Source organism: Arachis ipaensis, chromosome B10, assembly GCF_059453495.1.
Source record: "Arachis ipaensis isolate K30076 ecotype BB chromosome B10, ASM5945349v1, whole genome shotgun sequence".
Taxonomy (NCBI): domain Eukaryota; kingdom Viridiplantae; phylum Streptophyta; class Magnoliopsida; order Fabales; family Fabaceae; genus Arachis; species Arachis ipaensis.
In genome coordinates, this window is record NC_142435.1 from 73,503,229 (window position 1) to 73,521,111 (window position 17,883).

Below are 17,883 nucleotides of genomic sequence, written 5' to 3' on the forward strand. Positions count from 1 at the left end.
CATGGACTTTCAACATCTCCTAAATCTTCAACCACTTCTTCCTTTTCTTCGATAATCATAGGCTCCTCCAATTGCTCTAATATAAAGTGGCATCCCTTATTTTCCACCGAAATTTTCAATCTCTTCTTCATGCTATGCTCTTCAATTGATTCTTCACATGTGGCTATGGAAGCACCTTGAGTGTTCAAGCATTGGTAGGCTAAAGTATGCACTACCTTAGACAAATTAGTCACAAATTCTAGGGTGTTCCTTTGCATATCCGCTTGGCCTTAAAGTAGTAAGGTGAGAGAATCATCCATTGGGGCTTGGAGTAGATAAGAGGGCTCATCAATTTGGAGAGAGGGTTCATAGTAGGAAGGTGGTTCTTCTTGGTAAGGGTATGGAGACGGTGTGCATTGAGGTGGTTCATGGTAGTAGTCATGATAGGGTTGTGGTGGTTCTAGAGGTTCTTGCTCATAATGGTCATAAGAATATGGTATGTGTGATTGGTCATATGGTGGATATGGATCATAGGAAGGTGTTTGGTATGGAAAGGCTTGTGAGTATGGTTGAGGTTCATGTTGAGGATGAAAGTCATAGGCATATGATGGTGGTAATTGATTGTCATAAAAAGATTCACCATAGCCATTGAATTGACATGCATTAGGATGGTGATTATACCTATAAGTATCCGGAGGTGGTTGCCAATAGGAGTGATCAATTCCTTGAGGCTCCTCCCATCTTGAAGTGTTCCATCCTTGGTACATGTTGTCATTAAAGTCCACATTTCCTACAACATAATTAGAGCCAAACTCATAGCCAAAGTGAGAATTCATAGTGGAAAAACAAATAAAACTAACAAAATCTAGGAAGCAAGCAAAAGACAAACCTATTCACACTATTCATATATATACAATAACCAATAACATAACACCATTGCAATTCTCCGGCAACGGCGCCATTTTGATGACAGGACTTTTGTGTGGTTTAGAATTCACAAATGAATTCTCGTTGCAAGTATAGTTTCTAAACCAATTAATAGTCCTTTCATACAAAAATTTTGTTTGTCACAAGTACAAACCCTTAAATTTATAAACCAAAATATTGAACATTGGGTCGTTCTCCCCAGGAATTACAATAAAGTGTTTTTGTTATTGGCTATGAAGTATATTTGGGGTTTTTGAGTTAAGGAACAAGGAATGTAAATTGCAAAAGAAATAAACTAACAACTAAGAAAGCTCTTGGCAAGATATGAGAATGAGAAGTCCTATCCTAGTTATCCTCCTCAATTGTGACCACAATTGTCCATTGCTACCACTTAGTTAACCTCTAATCATGGAGGAAAGTCAAGTGGATGAATCAACTTGATTCCACAAGTCCTAGCCAACTCCCAAGGGAAAGACTAGCTTTAGTGGTATCCAAATCAATTAGCAACTTCTAATTATCAATCTACAAAGGAATTAGATAACTCAAGCGTCACTAATTACTCTACCAAAGCCAAGAGGAGAAAAATCTACACTAAAATCCAACCAAGCATTTCATCAAACACTTGGAAGGCATAAAATAAAAGCAAAGTAAATTGATAACAACAATGAAATCTAACAACTACTTATTGCAAGGAATTGATAACAACTATCAAAAGAAACACAATTATTATGAATTACCTCAAATTAAATTGGAAGAAAATAGAAGGAACATGAGTAGATCTACAATAAAGCATAGAAACAACATAAAGGAAATTACAACAAAAGAATAGAGGAATCATAAATGCAACAACAAAGAATTGAGAAGAAGAAGAAGAAGAAGAAGAAGAAGAAGAAGAAGAAGAAGAAGAAAGCATGAATTGAAACCTAGATCTAGATTATTGAACTAAACCTAATCCTAATCCTAATTCTAGAGAGAAGTTAAAGCTTCTCTCTCTAAAACTAACCTAAACTAAACTAATGTGTGAAAGTATGTTAACTCTCCTTCAATCCTTGGCTTAAATAGCATCAGAAATGAGTTGGATTGGGCCCACAAGGCTTTAGAATTCGCTGGCCACGAGTTGTATTAAGTAAATTATGTGTTCCTATGGAAATAGGAGAATTAATAATACTATCTGAATTCTGAGTTCCTATAGAAGCCAATCATTCTGAACTTCAAAGGATAAAGTGAGATGCTAAAACTGTTCAGAAGCAAAAAGGCTACAAGTCCCGCTCATCTAATTGGAACTGAGCTCATTGATAAGTTTGGTATTCTTTGTATATTCTCTTCTTTTTATCCTATTTTGTTTTTAGTTGCTTGGGAACAAGCAACAATTTAAGTTTGGTGTTGTGATGAGCGGATAATTTATACCCTTTTTGGCAGTGTTTTTATATAGTTTCTAGTATGTTTTAAGTGCTTTTTATTATATTTTTATTAGTTTTTATTCAAAAATCACATTTCTGGATTTTACTATGAGTTTGTGTGTTTTTTTGTAATTTTAGGTATTTTCTGGCTGAAATTGAGGGACCTGAGCAAAAATCTGATTCAGAGGCTGAGAAAGGACTGCAGATGTTGTTGGATTCTGACCTCCCTTCACTCGAAATGGATTTTTCGGAGCTACAGAAGTACAATTGATGTGCTCTCAATTGCGTTGGAAAGTGGACTGATGAGCAGATAATTTATACGCTTTTTGGCATTGTTTTTACATAGTTTTTAGCATGATTTAGTTAGTTTTTAGTATATTTTTATTAGTTTTTAAATAAAAATCACATTTCTGGACTTTAATATGAGTTTGGGTGTTTTTCTGTGATTTCAGCTACTTTCTGGCTGAAATTGAGGGACTTGAGCAAAAATCAGATTCAGAGACTGAAGAAGGACTGCAGATGCTGTTGGATTCTGACCTCCCTGCACTCGAAGTGGATTTTCTGGAGCTACAGAACTCCAAATGGCGCGCTCTCAATTGCGTTGGAAAGTAGATATTCAGGGCTTTCCAGCAATATATAATTGTCTATACTTTGTCCGAGTTTAGATGACGAAAATGGGCGTTCAACGCCAGCATCCTACCCTATTCTAGAGTCAAACGCCAGAAACAGGTTGCAAAGTGGAGTTAAACGCCAGAAACAGGTTACAAACTGGTGTTTAACTCCAAGAAAGACCTCTCCACGTGAAAGCTTCAATGCTCAGCCCAAGCACACACCAAGTGGGCCCCGGAAGTGGATTTCTGCATCATTTACTTATTTCTGTAAACCCTAGTAACTAGTTTAGTATAAATAGAACTTTTTACTATTGTATTTACATCTTTGGATTGTCTTTTGATCCTTTGATCACGTTTTGGGGGCTGGCCATTCGGCCATGCCTAGACTTTGTTCTTATGTATTTTCAATGGTAGAGTTTCTACACACCATAGATTAAGGTGTGGAGCTCTGCTGTTCCTTGAGTATTAATGCAAAGTACTACTGTTTTTCTATTCAATTCAAGCTTATTCCTATTCTAAGATATTCATTCGCACCCAAGAACATGAGGAATGTGATGATTATGTGACGCTCATCACCATTCTCACCTATGAACGCGTGCCTGACAACCACTTCTGTTCTACATGAAGATGAGACAGAATGAGTATCTCTTAGATATCTAATACAGGGGACCAAGTCCGAGATATTAGAGTCTTCGTGGTATAAGTTTGAACCCATGGATGGCCATTCCTGAGATTCGGAAAGTCTAAACCTTGTCTGTGGTATTCCGAGTAGGATCTGGGAAGGGATGGCTGTGACGAGCTTCAAACTCGCGAGTGCTGGGCGTAGTGACAGACACAAAAGGATCATTTTCAGTATGATCGAGAACCGACAGATGATTAGCCTTGCAGTGACAGCGCATTGGACCATTTTCACAGAGAGGACGGGATGTAGCCATTGACAACGGTGATGCCCAACATACAGCTTGCCATGGAAAGGAGTAGGAATGATTGGATGAAGACAGCAGGAACGCAGAGGTTCAGGAGGAACGAAAGCATCTCTATACGCTTATCTGAAATTTTCACCAATGAATTACATAAGTATCTCTATCCTAGTTTATATTTTAATTATGTTTTAATTATCAATTCTCTATAACCATTTGAATCTGCCTGACTGAGATTTACAAGGTGACCATAGCTTGCTTCAAGCCGACAATCTCCGTGGGATCGACCCTTACTCACATAAGGTTTATTACTTGGACGACCCAGTGCACTTGCTGGTTAGTTGTGCGAAGTTGTGACAAAGTGTGATTCACGTTTGAGAGCACCAAGTCTTTGGCGCCATTGTTGATGATTACAATTTCTGCGCACCAAGTTTTTGGCGCCGTTGCCGGGGATTGTTCGAGTTTGTACAACTGACGGTTCATCTTGTTGCTCAGATTAGGTAATTTTATTTTATTTTAAAGCTTTTTTTTATTTCTTATTTTCAAAAATAATACAAAAAATATATATTTTTTTATTTTCAAAAAAAAAAGAAAAAAATTTAATTTATGTTCTTCAGAATTTTTAAGAAGGAATTCTAGAGTTTCATGAAGCATGTTGAAGCCTGGCTGGCTGTAAAGCCATGTCTAATTCATTTGGACTGGGGCTTCCACTTATCAGCATAGAATGAAGTTGGATGAAGTATCAACTGTTGTATGTCTGATTTGCATCTGCTAAAGCTTGGCTGGCCATTGGCCATGTCTAGTGTTTTGGACCGGAGCTTTCACTGAAAGCTTGGCTGGCTAGTAAGCCATGTCTAATTCCTGGACTGGAGCTTTAGACTAACATTGCAAGATTTCTGGAATTCCTATTAAAAATTTTGAAATCCTTATTTTTCCAATTAATTTTCGAAAAATATCCAAAAAAATTAATAAAATCATAAAACCAAAAATAATTTGATGTTTCTTGCTTGAATCTAGTGTCAAGTCATAAGTTTGGTGTTAATTGCATGTTCTTAAAATTTGTGCATTTTTCGAAAACTCATGCATGTGTTCTTCATGATCTTCAAGTTGTTCTTGACAAGTCTTCTTGTTTGATCTTTGCATTTTCTTGTTGTGCATCTTTTCTTGTTTCTCATATGCATTTTCAATTTGTTAGTGTCTCAACATTAAAAATTTTTAAGTTTGGTGTCTTGCATGTTTTTCTTTTCTTAAAAATTTTCAAAAATAAATCTTGATGTTCATCTTGATCTTCAAAGTGTTCTTGGTGTTCATCTTGACATTCATAGTGTTCTTGCATGCATTGTGTGTTTTGATCCAAATTTTTCATGCATTGAGTCTTTTTTATGTTTTTCTCTTTCATCATTAAAAATTCAAAAATAAAAAAAATATCTTTCCCTTTTTCACTCATAAATTTTCGAAAATTTGAGTTGACTTTTTCAAAAAATTTTTAAAATCTAGTTGTTCCTTATGAGTCAAATCAAATTTTCAATTTAAAAAAAATTTCTATCTTTTTCAAATCTTTTTTAAAAATTAAATCTTTTTCATTTTTCTTTTATGATTTTCGAAAATTTCAAATTGATTTTCAAAAATCTTTTTCTTATTTTATTTCATAATTTCAAAATCTTTACTAGCAATTAATGTGATTGATTCAAAAATTTTAAGTTTGTTACTTGCCTAATAAGAAAAACTCAATCTTTAAATTTTAAATTCATATCTTTTTGTTTCTTGTTAGTCAAGTAATCAACTTTAATTTTCAAAATCAAATATCTTAAAATTTTCTTTTCAAATCTTTTTCAAAATAAGTTTCAATCACATCTTTTTCAAAATCAATTTCAAAATCTTTTCTAACCTCTTATCTTTTTAAAATTGATTTTCAAATCTTTTTTAAACTAATCCTATCTTTTTGTTTCAATCATATCTTTTTCAAAACTACCTAACTAACTCTCTCTTTCTAATTTTCGAAAATCCCTTCCCTCTTTTTCAAAATTCCTTTTTAATTAACTAATTGTTTTAAACTTTAATTTAATTTAATTTCATTTTCCTTTTTAATTTTCGAATTATAACTTTGATTTTAAATTAAAAACAAAAAAATAATTTTTTTATTTTAATTAATTTTCGAATTCTCTCATCTCTCATCTCCTTCTATTTAATTATTCATCTACTAACACTTCTCTTCCACCTAAAATTCGAACACCATCTTCCTCTCTGTGTTCGAGTTTTTTTCTTCCCCTTCTTTTATTCTTCTCTTCTACTCACATAAAGGAACCTCTCTACTGTGGCAAAGAGGATCCCTATTATTTTCTGTTCTCTTCTTTTTCATATGAGCAGGAACAAGGACAAGAACATTCTTGTTGAGGCTGATCCTGAACCTAAAAGGACTCTGAAGAGGAAGCTAAGGGAAGCTAAAGCACAACTCTCTGGAGAAAATCTGACAGAAATTTTCGAAAAAGAAGGAGACATAGCCGAAAATAATAACAATGCAAGGAAGATGCTTGGTGACTTTACTGCACCAAATTCCAATTTACATGGAAGAAGCATCTCAATCCCTGCTATTGGAGCAAACAATTTTGAGCTAAAGCCTCAATTAGTTTCTCTGATGCAACATAACTGGAAGTTTCATAGACTTCTATCAGAAGATCCTTTTTAGTTCTTAACTGAATTCTTACAGATCTGTGACACTATTAACACCAATGGGGTTGATCCCGAGGTCTACAGACTTATGCTTTTCCCGTTTGTTGTAAGAGACAGAGCTAGAATATGGTTGGATTCTCAACCTAAAGATAGCCTGAACTCTTGGGATAAGCTGGTCACGACTTTCTTAGCCAAGTTCTTCCCTCCTCAAAAGCTTAGTAAGCTTAGAGTGGATGTTCAAACCTTCAAACAGAAAGAAAATGAATCCCTCTATGAAGCTTGGGAGAGATACAAGGAACTGACCAAAAAATGTCCTTCTGACATGCTTTCAGAGTGGACCATCCGGGATATATTCTATGATGGTCTGTCTGAGCTATCAAAGATGTCACTGGACCATTCTGCAGATGGATCCATTCACCTAAAGAAAATGCCTGCAGAAGCTCAGGAACTCATTGACATGGTTGCAAATAACCAGTTCATGTACACTTTTGAAAGGAATCCTGTGAGTAATGGGACGCCTCAGAGGAAGGAAGTTCTTGAAATTGATACTCTGAATGCCATATTGGCTCAGAATAAAATATTGACTAAGCAAGTCAATATGATCTCTCAGAGTCTGAATGGATTGAAGGAATCATCCAACAGTACTATAGAGCCATCTTCTGAAGAAGAAGCTTATGATCCTGAGAATCCTACAATAGCAGAGGTGAATTACATGGGTGAACCCTATGGAAACACCTATAATCCCTCATGGAGAAATCATCCAAATTTCTCATGAAAAGATCAACAAAAGCCTCAACAAGGCTTTAATAATGGTGGAAGAAACAGGTTTAGCAATAGCAAGCCTTTTCCATCATCCACTCAGCAACAGATGGAGAATTCTGAGCAGAATCCATCTAACTTAGCAAATATAGTCTCTGATCTATCTAAGGCCATTGTAAGTTTCATGAATGAAACAAGGTCCTCCATTAGAAATTTGGAGGCACAAGTGGGCCAGCTGAGTAAAAGGGTCACTGAAACTCCTCCTAGTACTCTCCCAAGAAATACAGAAGAAAATCCAAAGAGAGAGTGCAAGGCCATTGATTTGACCATCATGGCTGAACCTACAAGGGAGAAGGAGGATGTGAATCCTAGTGAGGAAGACCTCCTGAGACGTTCAGTGACCAATAAGGAGTTTCTCTTTGAGGAACCAAAGGAATCTGAGGCTCATCTAGAGACCATAGAGATTCCATTGAACCTCCTTCTGCCCTTCATGAGCTCTGATGAGTATTCTTCTTCTGAAGAGAATGAAGAAGTCACTGAAGAGCAAGTTGCTAAATATCTTGGTGCAATCATGAAGCTGAATGCCAAATTATTTGGTAATGAGACTTGGGAAGATGAACCTCCCTTGCTCACCAATGAACTAAATGCATTGGATAGTCAGAAATTACCTCAAAAGAAATAGGATCCTGGTAAATTCTTAATTCCTTGTAACATAGGCACCATGACCTTTGAGAAGGCTCTGTGTGACCTGGGGTCAGGCATAAACTTAATGCCACTCTCTGTAATGGAGAAACTTGGGATCTTTGAGGTACAAGCTGCCAGAATCTCATTGGAGATGGCAGACAACTCAAGAAAACAGGCTTATGGACAAGTAGAGGACGCGTTACTAAAGGTTGAAGGCCTTTACATCCCTGCTGATTTCATAATCCTAGACACTGGGAAGGATGAGGATGAATCCATCATCCTTGGAAGACCCTTCCTAGCCACAGCAAAAGCTGTGATTGATGTGGACAGAGGAGAGTTGGTCCTTCAACTGAATGAGGACTACCTTGTGTTTAAGACTCAAGGTTCTCCTTCTGTAACCATGGAGAGGAAGCATGAAAAGCTTCTCTCACTGCAGAGTCAACCAAAGCCCCCCACAGTCAAACTCTAAGTTTGGTGTTGGGAGGCCACAACCAAACTCTAAGTTTGGTGTTGAACCACCACATTCAAACTCTAAGTTTGGTGTTGGGAGGTTCCAACCTTACTCTGATTATCTGTAAGGCTCCATGAGAGCTCACTGTCAAGCTATTGACATTAAAGAAGCGCTTGTTAGGAGGCAACCCAATGTTATTTAATCATATCTATTTTATTTTCTTTTTGTTATTTTGTGTTTTATTAGGTTGATGATCATGTGGAGTCACAAAACTACTGAAAAATCAAAAACAGAATGAAAAATATCATTAAAAATAGCACACCCTGGAGGAGGAGCATTCTGGCATTTAAACGCCAGAAACAAGCATCTACTTGGCGTTAAACACCAGAAACAGGCTACATTTGGGCGTTTAACGCCAGAAACAAGCAGCAGTCTGGCGTTAAATGCCAGGATTGCACAGTAAGGGCGTTTTACACGCCTAATTGGAGCAGGGATGTTAAGTCCTTGGCCCTACTGGATCTGTGGACCCTACAGGATCCCCACCTACCTTCTTCTCTCCTCTTCACACCTTTTCATAACTCTCTTCCCCAAATACCCTTCACCAATCACCTCACTCACTCTTTCCTATCATCTCTTCACCACTCACATCCATCCCCTCTTCCCCATAAACCCCACTACCTCAAAAATTCAAACTCTTTTCCCTCCCAAACCCAACCCTAATGGCCGAACCCTAAACCCCACCCCACCCCTATATAAACCCCTCATTCCTTCTTCCTTTACACACAACACCACCCTTTCTTCTTCCCTTGGCCGAATACACACCCCTCTCCCTCTCCTCCATTCTTTTTCTTCTTCTCCTTCTTTCTTTCTTCTTTTGCTCGGGGACGAGCAAACATTTTAAGTTTGGTGTGGTAAAAAGCATTGCTTTTTGTTTTTCCATAACCATCAATAGCACCTAAGGCCAGAGAATCCTCAAGAAAGATGAAAGGGAAGGCAATTGCTTCCACCTCTGAGTCATGGGAGATGGAGAGATTCATCTCAAGGGTCCATAGCTCAGAAGTAGAGCATTTGATTGCAAAACAAGAGATCATGGACCTCAACAAGAGCATGAGGAAATTTTCCACCATGAAATCCCTGAGATACCTCAAGGGATGCACTTCTCTCCACAAAACTATTGGGAGCAAATCAAAACCTCCCTAGGAGAATTAAGTTCCAACATGGGACAACTAAGGGTGGAACACCAAGAGCACTCCATCATTTTCCATGAGATTAGAGAAGATCAAAGAGCTATGAGGGAGGAGCAACAAAGGCAAGGAAGAGACATAGAGGATCTCAAAAGCACCTTTGGTTCTTCAAGAAGAGGAAGACGCCATACTCACTAAGGTGAACTCATTCCTTAATCTCCTTGTCTATTTATTTTACTATTTTTTGATCTTTGAGCTTTATGTTTTATTTATGTTTGTGTCTTCACTATATGATCACTAGTGTCTAAGTGTCTATGCCTTAAAGTTATGAATGTCCTATGAATCCATCACCTCTCTTAAATGAAAAAATGTTCTAAAAACAAAAGAACAAGAAGTACATGGTTTCGAATTCATCCTTGAAACTAGTTTAATTATTTTGATGTGGTGACAATACTTTTTGTTTTCTGAATGAATGCTTGAACAGTGCATATGTCTTTTGATATTGTGGTTTATGAATGTTAAATATGTTGGCTTTTGAAGAATAAGGAAAAAGGAGAAATGTTATTTGAAGATCTGAAAAATCATAAAAATGATTCTTGAAGCAAGAAAAAGTAGTGAATACAAAAGCTTGCAAAAAAAAAGAGAAAAATAGCGAAAAAAAAAAGAGAAAAAGAAAAAGAAAACGTAAGCAGAAAAAGCCAAAAGCTCTTTAAACCAAAAGGTAAGAGCAAAAAGCCAATAGCCATTAAAACCAAAAGGCAAGGGTAAATAAAAAGGATCCAAGGCTTTGAGCATCAGTGGATAGGAGGGCCTAAAGGAATAAAATCCTGGCCTAAGCGGCTAAACCAAGCTGTCCCTAACCATGTGCTTGTGGCGTGAAGGTGTCAAGTGAAAACTTGAGACTGAGCGGTTAAAGTCAAGGTCCAAAGCAAAAAAAAAAGAGTGTGCTTAAGAACCCTGGACACCTCTAATTGGGGACTTTAGCAAAGCTGAGTCACAATCTGAAAAGGTTCACCCAGTTATGTGTCTGTGGCATTTATGTATCCGGTGGTAATACTGGAAAACAAAGTGCTTAGGGCCACGGCCAAGACTCATAAAGTAGTTTTGTTCAAGAATCAACATACTGAACTAGGAGAATCAATAACACTATCTGAACTCTGAGTTCCTATAGATGCCAATCATTCTAAACTTCAATAGATAAAGTGAGATGCCAAAACCATTCAAGAGGCAAAAAGCTACAAGTCCCGCTCATCTGATTGGAGCTAAGTTTCATTGATATTTTGGAATTTATAGAATATTCTCTTCTTTTTATCATATTTGATTTTCAGTTGCTTGGGGACAAGCAATAATTTAAGTTTGGTGTTGTGATGAGCGGATAATTTATACACTTTTTGGCATTGTTTTTACATAGTTTTTAGCATGATTTAGTTAGTTTTTAGTATATTTTTATTAGTTTTTAAATAAAAATCACATTTCTAGACTTTACTATGAGTTTGTGTGTTTTTCTGTGATTTCAGCTACTTTCTCGCCGAAATTGAGGGACTTGAGCAAAAATCAGATTCAGAGGCTGAAGAAGGACTGCAGATGTTGTTGGATTCTGACCTCCCTGCACTCGAAGTGGATTTTCCGGAGCTACAAAACTCTAAATGGCGCGCTCTCAATTGCGTTGGAAAGTAGACATCCAGGGCTTTCCAGCAATATATAATAGTTCATACTTTTTTCGAGTTTAGACGATGCAAACTGGCGTTTAACGCCAGCTCCCTGCCCTATTCTGGAGTCAAACGCCAGAAACAGGTTGCAAAGTGGAGTTAAACGCCAGAAACAGGTTACAAACTGGCGTTTAACTCCAAGAAAGACCTCTCCACGTGAAAGCTTCAACGCTTAGCCCAAGCACACACCAAGTGGGCCCCGGAAGTGGATTTCTGCATCATTTACTTATTTCTGTAAACCCTAGTAACTAGTTTAGTATAAATAGAACTTTTTACTATTGTATTTACATCTTTGGATTGTCTTTTGATCCTTTGATCACGTTTTGGGGGCTGGCCATTCGGCCATGCCTAGACTTTGTTCTTATGTATTTTCTACAGTAGAGTTTCTACACACCATAGATTAAGGTGTGGAGCTCTGCTGTTCCTTGAGTATTAATGCAAAGTACTACTATTTTTCTATTCAATTCAAGCTTATTCCTATTCTAAGATATTCATTCGCACCCAAGAACATGATGAATGTAATGATTATGTGACGCTCATCACCATTCTCACCTATGAACGCGTGCCTGACAACCACTTCCGTTCTACATGAACACGAAACAGAATGAGTATCTCTTAGATATCTAATACAGGGGACCCAGTCCGAGATATTAGAGTCTTCGTGGTATAAGTTAGAACCCATGGATGGCTATTCCTGAGATCCGGAAAGTCTAAACCTTGTCTGTGGTATTCCGAGTAGGATCTAGGAAGGGATGGCTCTGACGAGCTTCAAACTCGCGAGTGCTGGGCATAGTGATAGACGCAAAAGGATAGTAAATCCTATTCCAGTATGATCGAGAACCGACAGATGAGGACGGGATGTAGCCATTGACAATGGTGATGCCCAACATACAGCTTGCCATGGAAAGGAGTAGGAATGATTGGATGAAGACAGCAGGAAAGCAGAGGTTCAGGAGGAACAAAAGCATCTCTATACGCTTATCTGAAATTCTCACCAATGAATTACATAAGTATCTCTATCCTAGTTTATATTTTAATTATGTTTTAATTATCAATTCTCTATAACCATTTGAATCCGCCTGACTGAGATTTACAAGGTGACCATAGCTTGCTTCAAGCCGACAATCTCCATGGCATCGACCCTTACTCATGTAAGGTTTATTACTTGGACGACCCAGTGCACTTGCTGGTTAGTTGTGCGAAGTTGTGACAAAGTGTGATTCACGTTTGAGAGCACCAAGTCTTTGGTGCCATTGTTGATGATCACAATTTCTGCGCACCATGGACATCTTGGGCTTTCCAGCAATATATAATAGTCCATACTTGGCCCGAGATTTGGTAGCGCAAACTGGCGTTTAAACGCCAGTTCCTTACCCTTTTCTGGCGTTAAACGTCAGAACTGGCATAAAAGTTGGAGTTAAACACCCAAACTGGCACAAAAGCTGGAGTTCAACACCAGGAATAGCCTATGCACATGGAAGCTTCAGTGCTCAGCCCAAACACACACCAAGTGGGCCCCGGAAGTGGATTTCTGCACTATTTATCTTAGCTTACTCATTTTCTGTAAACCTAGGTTACTGGTTCATTATAAAAACCACTTTTAGAGATTCATTTTGTACCTCATGACATTTTTTACATCAGAACTTGTATTTTCTATGGCATGAGTCTCTAAACTCCATGGTTGGGGGTGAGGAGCTCTACTGTGTCTCAATTGATTAATGTAATTACTACCGTTTTCCATTCAATCACGCTTGTTTCTATTCTAAGATATTCACTTGCACTTCAACATGATGAATGTGATGATCCGTGACACTCATCACCATTCTCAACCTATGAACGCGTGCCTGACAACCACCTCTGTTCTACCTTAGATTGAGTGTGTATCTCTTGGTTCCTGGTTCACGAGTTTGATTGCCTCTCCTGACAAAAGAGCATTCGAATCTGTGAGATCAGAGTCTTCGTGGTATAAGCTAGAATTAATTGGCAGCATTCTTGAGATCCAGAAAGTCTAAACCTTGTCTATGGTATTCCGAGTAGGATCCGGGAAGGGATGACTGTGACGAGCTTCAAACTCACAAATGTTGGGCGCAGTGACAGTGTGCAAAAGGATCAATGGATCTTATTCCAACACTAGTGAGAACCGACAGATGATTAGCCCTACGAAACTCGTAGCTGGACCATTTTCACTGAGAGGACGGATGGTAGCCATTGACAACGGCGATCCACCAACATACAGCTTGCCATGGAAGAAGCCTTGCGTGCGTGAAGAAGAAGATAGTAGGAAAGCAGAGATTCAGAAGACAGAGCCTCTCCAAAACCTCAACCTGTTCTCCATTAGTGCATAACAAGTATTATTTAATCCATGTTCTTTTACTCATTCTAATTAAAACTGAGAATTATTATTGATATCCTGACTAAGAGTTACAAGATAACCATAGCTTGCTTCAAGCCAACAATCTCCGTGGGATCGACCCTTACTCACGTAAGGTATTACTTGGACGACCCAGTACACTTGCTGGTTAGTTGTGCGGAATTGCAAAAGTGTGATTGTGATTTCGTGCACCACATACCTTACCAAGAGCTTTTCTAGTTGTTAGTTTATTTCTCTTGCCATTTATATTTCTTGTCTCTTACCTCAAAAACCCCAAAACATACCTCATAACCAATAACAAGAACACTTTGTTGCAATTTCTAGGGAGAACGACCCGAGGTTTAAATACTTCAGTTATTATTTTAGGGGTTTGTTACCTGTGACAAACAAATTTTTGCATGAAAGGATTATTGTTGGTTTAGAAACTAAACTTGCAACGAGATTTCATTTGAGAATTCTAAACCGTCAATTTTCCACTCATCAAAGACGAACAATGATCACTGTACTTTAAAAACAGTTTTATTTTTGTATCTTATTATAGCAATTCTGTAACCCCATAGTGAGAACTAGCAAGGACGATGTTCTCACTCCCCTACAGGCTTTTCCTTTTCAGGATATGGGCGACGAAGTTTCAGATGAGTTATATTCATTTTCTGTTTATTTGATATTATTGTATTATCTTAGTTATTATTTTTTCCTCGCCTTCATCTTTATCAAGTTTGTAAGAGGGAAAGAAATTTGTGATACGTATGTTTGTAAGTTATCGTTATGTATATATATATATATATATATATATATTTTAAAGTATTGTATCTAGTCTGTATGTATATACATGTTTATGTTCTCAACAAAAAAGTGTTTTGGAAGGTTATGCGGTTTTAAATTTTGAACAGGCTCCTATTTTAGTATTAAACATATTTAGAGTTTTCGTAATACCCGAATTATCAGAGTGGCGTAGCCGGAAGCGTGACTAATGAGTGGATATTTTATACGCTTTTTGGCATCATTTTTAGATAGTTTTCATTATGTTTTGTTTAAGTTTTATTATATTTTAATAGGTTTTAGTGTAAAATTCATATTTTTGGATTTTACTTTGAGTTTTGTGTTTTATGATGATTTCAAGTATTTTCTGGCTGAAATTGAGGAGATTTGGCAAAGTCTGATTCCGAGGCAGAGAAAGGACTGCAGATGCTGTCAGATTCTGATCTCCATGCACTTGAAGGGGCATTTCTAGAGCTACATAAGTCCAAATGGCGCGCTCTTAATGGCTTTGAAAAGCTAACATCTAGGGCTTTCCAGAAATATATAATAGTTTATACTTTGCTTTTGAAATGAAGCCCCAAAATTGGTATTCAACGCCAGCCACCAGCCCCATTCCTGCCGTCCAACGCCCAAAGGGGAGTAGCTGGCGTCCAACGTCCATTCTGGAGTCCAAAGCCGGTGTTGGATGCCCAAAGAGGAGCAAGCTCGTGACTTCACTCAAGCTCAGCCCAAACACTCACCATGTGGGCCCGGAAAGTGAATTTTCGCACTACAAGACTAGTTTATCTTATTTTCTGTAATTCTTAGTTAGCAGACTAGTATATATGGACAAGAGTTCACCCTTGTTAGAAACTCTTGCCCACTCTACATGTTTTTCATTATTTCTTTGTACAGTATGAGTCACTAACCTCTTAGGTTAAGGTTAGAAGCTCTGCTGATTCTTATGAATTAATAATATCACTATTCCACTTCATTCTATGCTTGATTCTATTATAAGATGTTTCTTCGTTCTTCATCCTAATGGATTAGGAGTGTAACTTGACCGTCATCCCAAGTCCACATAGGTTCTTGCGAGTCCTTGACGGGATAGTATTGAACCACAAGCTTGATTATACATCTCTTAGACAGCTAATCCACGGCTTCGTTGGGGACTGATGAGCGGATAATTTATACTCTTTTTGGCATTATTTTTACATAGTTTCTAGTATGTTTTAGTTACTTTTTATTATATTTTTATTAGTTTTCATTCAAAAATCACATTTCTAGACTTTACTATGAGTTTGTGTGTTTTTCTATGATTTCAGGTATTTTCTGGCTGAAATTGAGGGACCTGAGCAAAAATCTGATTCAGAGGCTGAAAAAGGACTGCAGATGCTGTTGGATTCTGACCCTGCTGCATTCGAAATGGATTTTCTGGAGCTACTGAAGCCCAATTGGAGCGCTCTCAATTGCGTTAGAAAGTAGACATCATGGGCTTTCTAGCACTGTATAATAGTCTATACTTTGCCTGAGATTTGATGGCCCAAACTGGCGTCCAATGCCAGCCTAAAACATTTTGGCGTAAAACGCCCAAACTGGCACCAAAATTGGAGTTAAATGCCCAAACTGGCACCAAAGCTGGCGTTTAACTCCAGGAACAGCCTATGCACGACAAAGCTTCAATGCTCAGCCCAAGCACACACCAAGTGGGCCCTGTAAGTGGATTTCTGCACTATATGCACTTAGTTACTCATTTTCTGTAAACCCTAGTTACTAGTTTAGTATAAAAACTACTTTTAGAGATTTATTTTACATCTTTTATCATTCTTTAGATCACTTTTGATCTTTAGACCATTGTTCATGTTTTGAGAGGCTGGCCTCACGGCCATGCCTAGACTATTTTCACTTATGTATTTTCTACGGTGGAGTTTCTACACCCCAAAGATTAAGGTATGGAGCTCTTCTGTTCTTCATGAATTAATGCAATTACTATTGTTTTTCTATTCAACTCACGCCTACTTCTTCTCCAAGATATACTCTCGTACTTAATTTAGTTAAGTCAGAATGAAGGGGTGACCCGTGACAATCACCCAATCTTCGTTACTCGCTTAGCCAAGATCCGCATGCCTGACAACCACAAAGCGGTCTACATGATGTTCAACGTAGTCATTGGACGACAGGTGGAGTATATTTTCTTGGATATCTAATACACGGACCGAGTCTGTGAGATTAGTATCTTTGTGGTATAGGCTAGAACAATTGGCAGCATTCCGGGGATCCGAAAAGTCTAAACCTTGTCTGTGGTATTCCGAGTAGGATCTGGGAAGGGATGATTGTGACGAGCTTCAAACCTGCGAATGTTGGGCGTAAGTGATAGTGTGCAAAAGGATCAATGGATCCTATTCCGACGCTAGTGGGAATCGACAGATGATTAGCCATGCAGTAGTTGTGCCTGGTATTTTTCATCCGAGACGAGAAATCCGATAGTTGATTAGCCGTGCAAAAACCATAGAGGACCATTTTCACAGAGAGGATCCTACAGCTTGCCATGGAAGGAAGTAACGCATGGTTGGAAGAAGGCAATAGGAAAGAAGAGGTTCAGAAACAACAAAGCATCTCCAGACACTTATCTGAAATTCCCACCAATGAATTACATAAGTAACTTTATTTTATTTTATGTTTTATTTATATTTTAATTATCAAAACCTCATAACCATTTGAATCCGCCTGACTGAGATTTACAAGGATGACTATAGCTTGCTTCAAGCCGACAATCTCCATGGGATCGACCCTTACTCGCGTAAGGTTTATTACTTGGACGACCCAGTGCACTTGCTGGTTAGTTGTGCGGAGATGTGAAAATTGTGAATCACGATTTCCCCATACCAAGGACTTCTTGAGACATCAGTTAGCCGAGGTGCGGGGCGATTAGGGCCTTTGTGGTATATGCTAGAACCCAAGGAGCAGTGTTCTCTGATCCGGAAGATCCGACCTTGTCTGTGGCATTTTGAGTAGGATCACCAAGGAAATGGACTGCTAGAGCTTCACCCCTGTTCAGATTGGATAACCGCTGACCCGGCATTTGATCTGAAGTAGAGGAAATTAATGACCGCTGACCCGGTGTTAATCATATACAGCCTGCCATGGAATGAATCAATCAGAAGTTGGAGTAGATGGTGAGAAAAGTCGATCCAGAAGGAAGAAGCATCTCCGAAGCCTTAAACGTTCTCATACCATTGATTTCACACCTATCTAGTAACGTTTTATTTACTTATTCTGTTTTATGTGATTTTTGTGACAAACTATATTTTCTATCTGCTTGACTAAGATCTGCAAGGTAACCATTGCTTGCTCAAACCAACAATCTCCATGGGATCGACCCTCACTCACCTGAAGTATTACTTGGACGACCTGGTATACTTGCCGATCTATCTGTGCGAATACTGCGGAGCCAGTTTCATGCACCAAGTTTTTGGC

At 38.1% G+C, this 17,883-nt stretch overlaps 1 non-coding gene across 1 annotated transcript; it reads right to left on the reverse strand.

Moving 5' to 3' along the window:
• Positions 1-6,727: 6,727 nt before the first annotated feature.
• LOC148580422 (small nucleolar RNA R71) lies at positions 6,728-6,835 on the reverse strand. Its single transcript, XR_015899269.1, has one exon. It is a non-coding gene; the product is annotated as a small nucleolar RNA R71 (small nucleolar RNA).
• Positions 6,836-17,883: the final 11,048 nt, after the last annotated feature.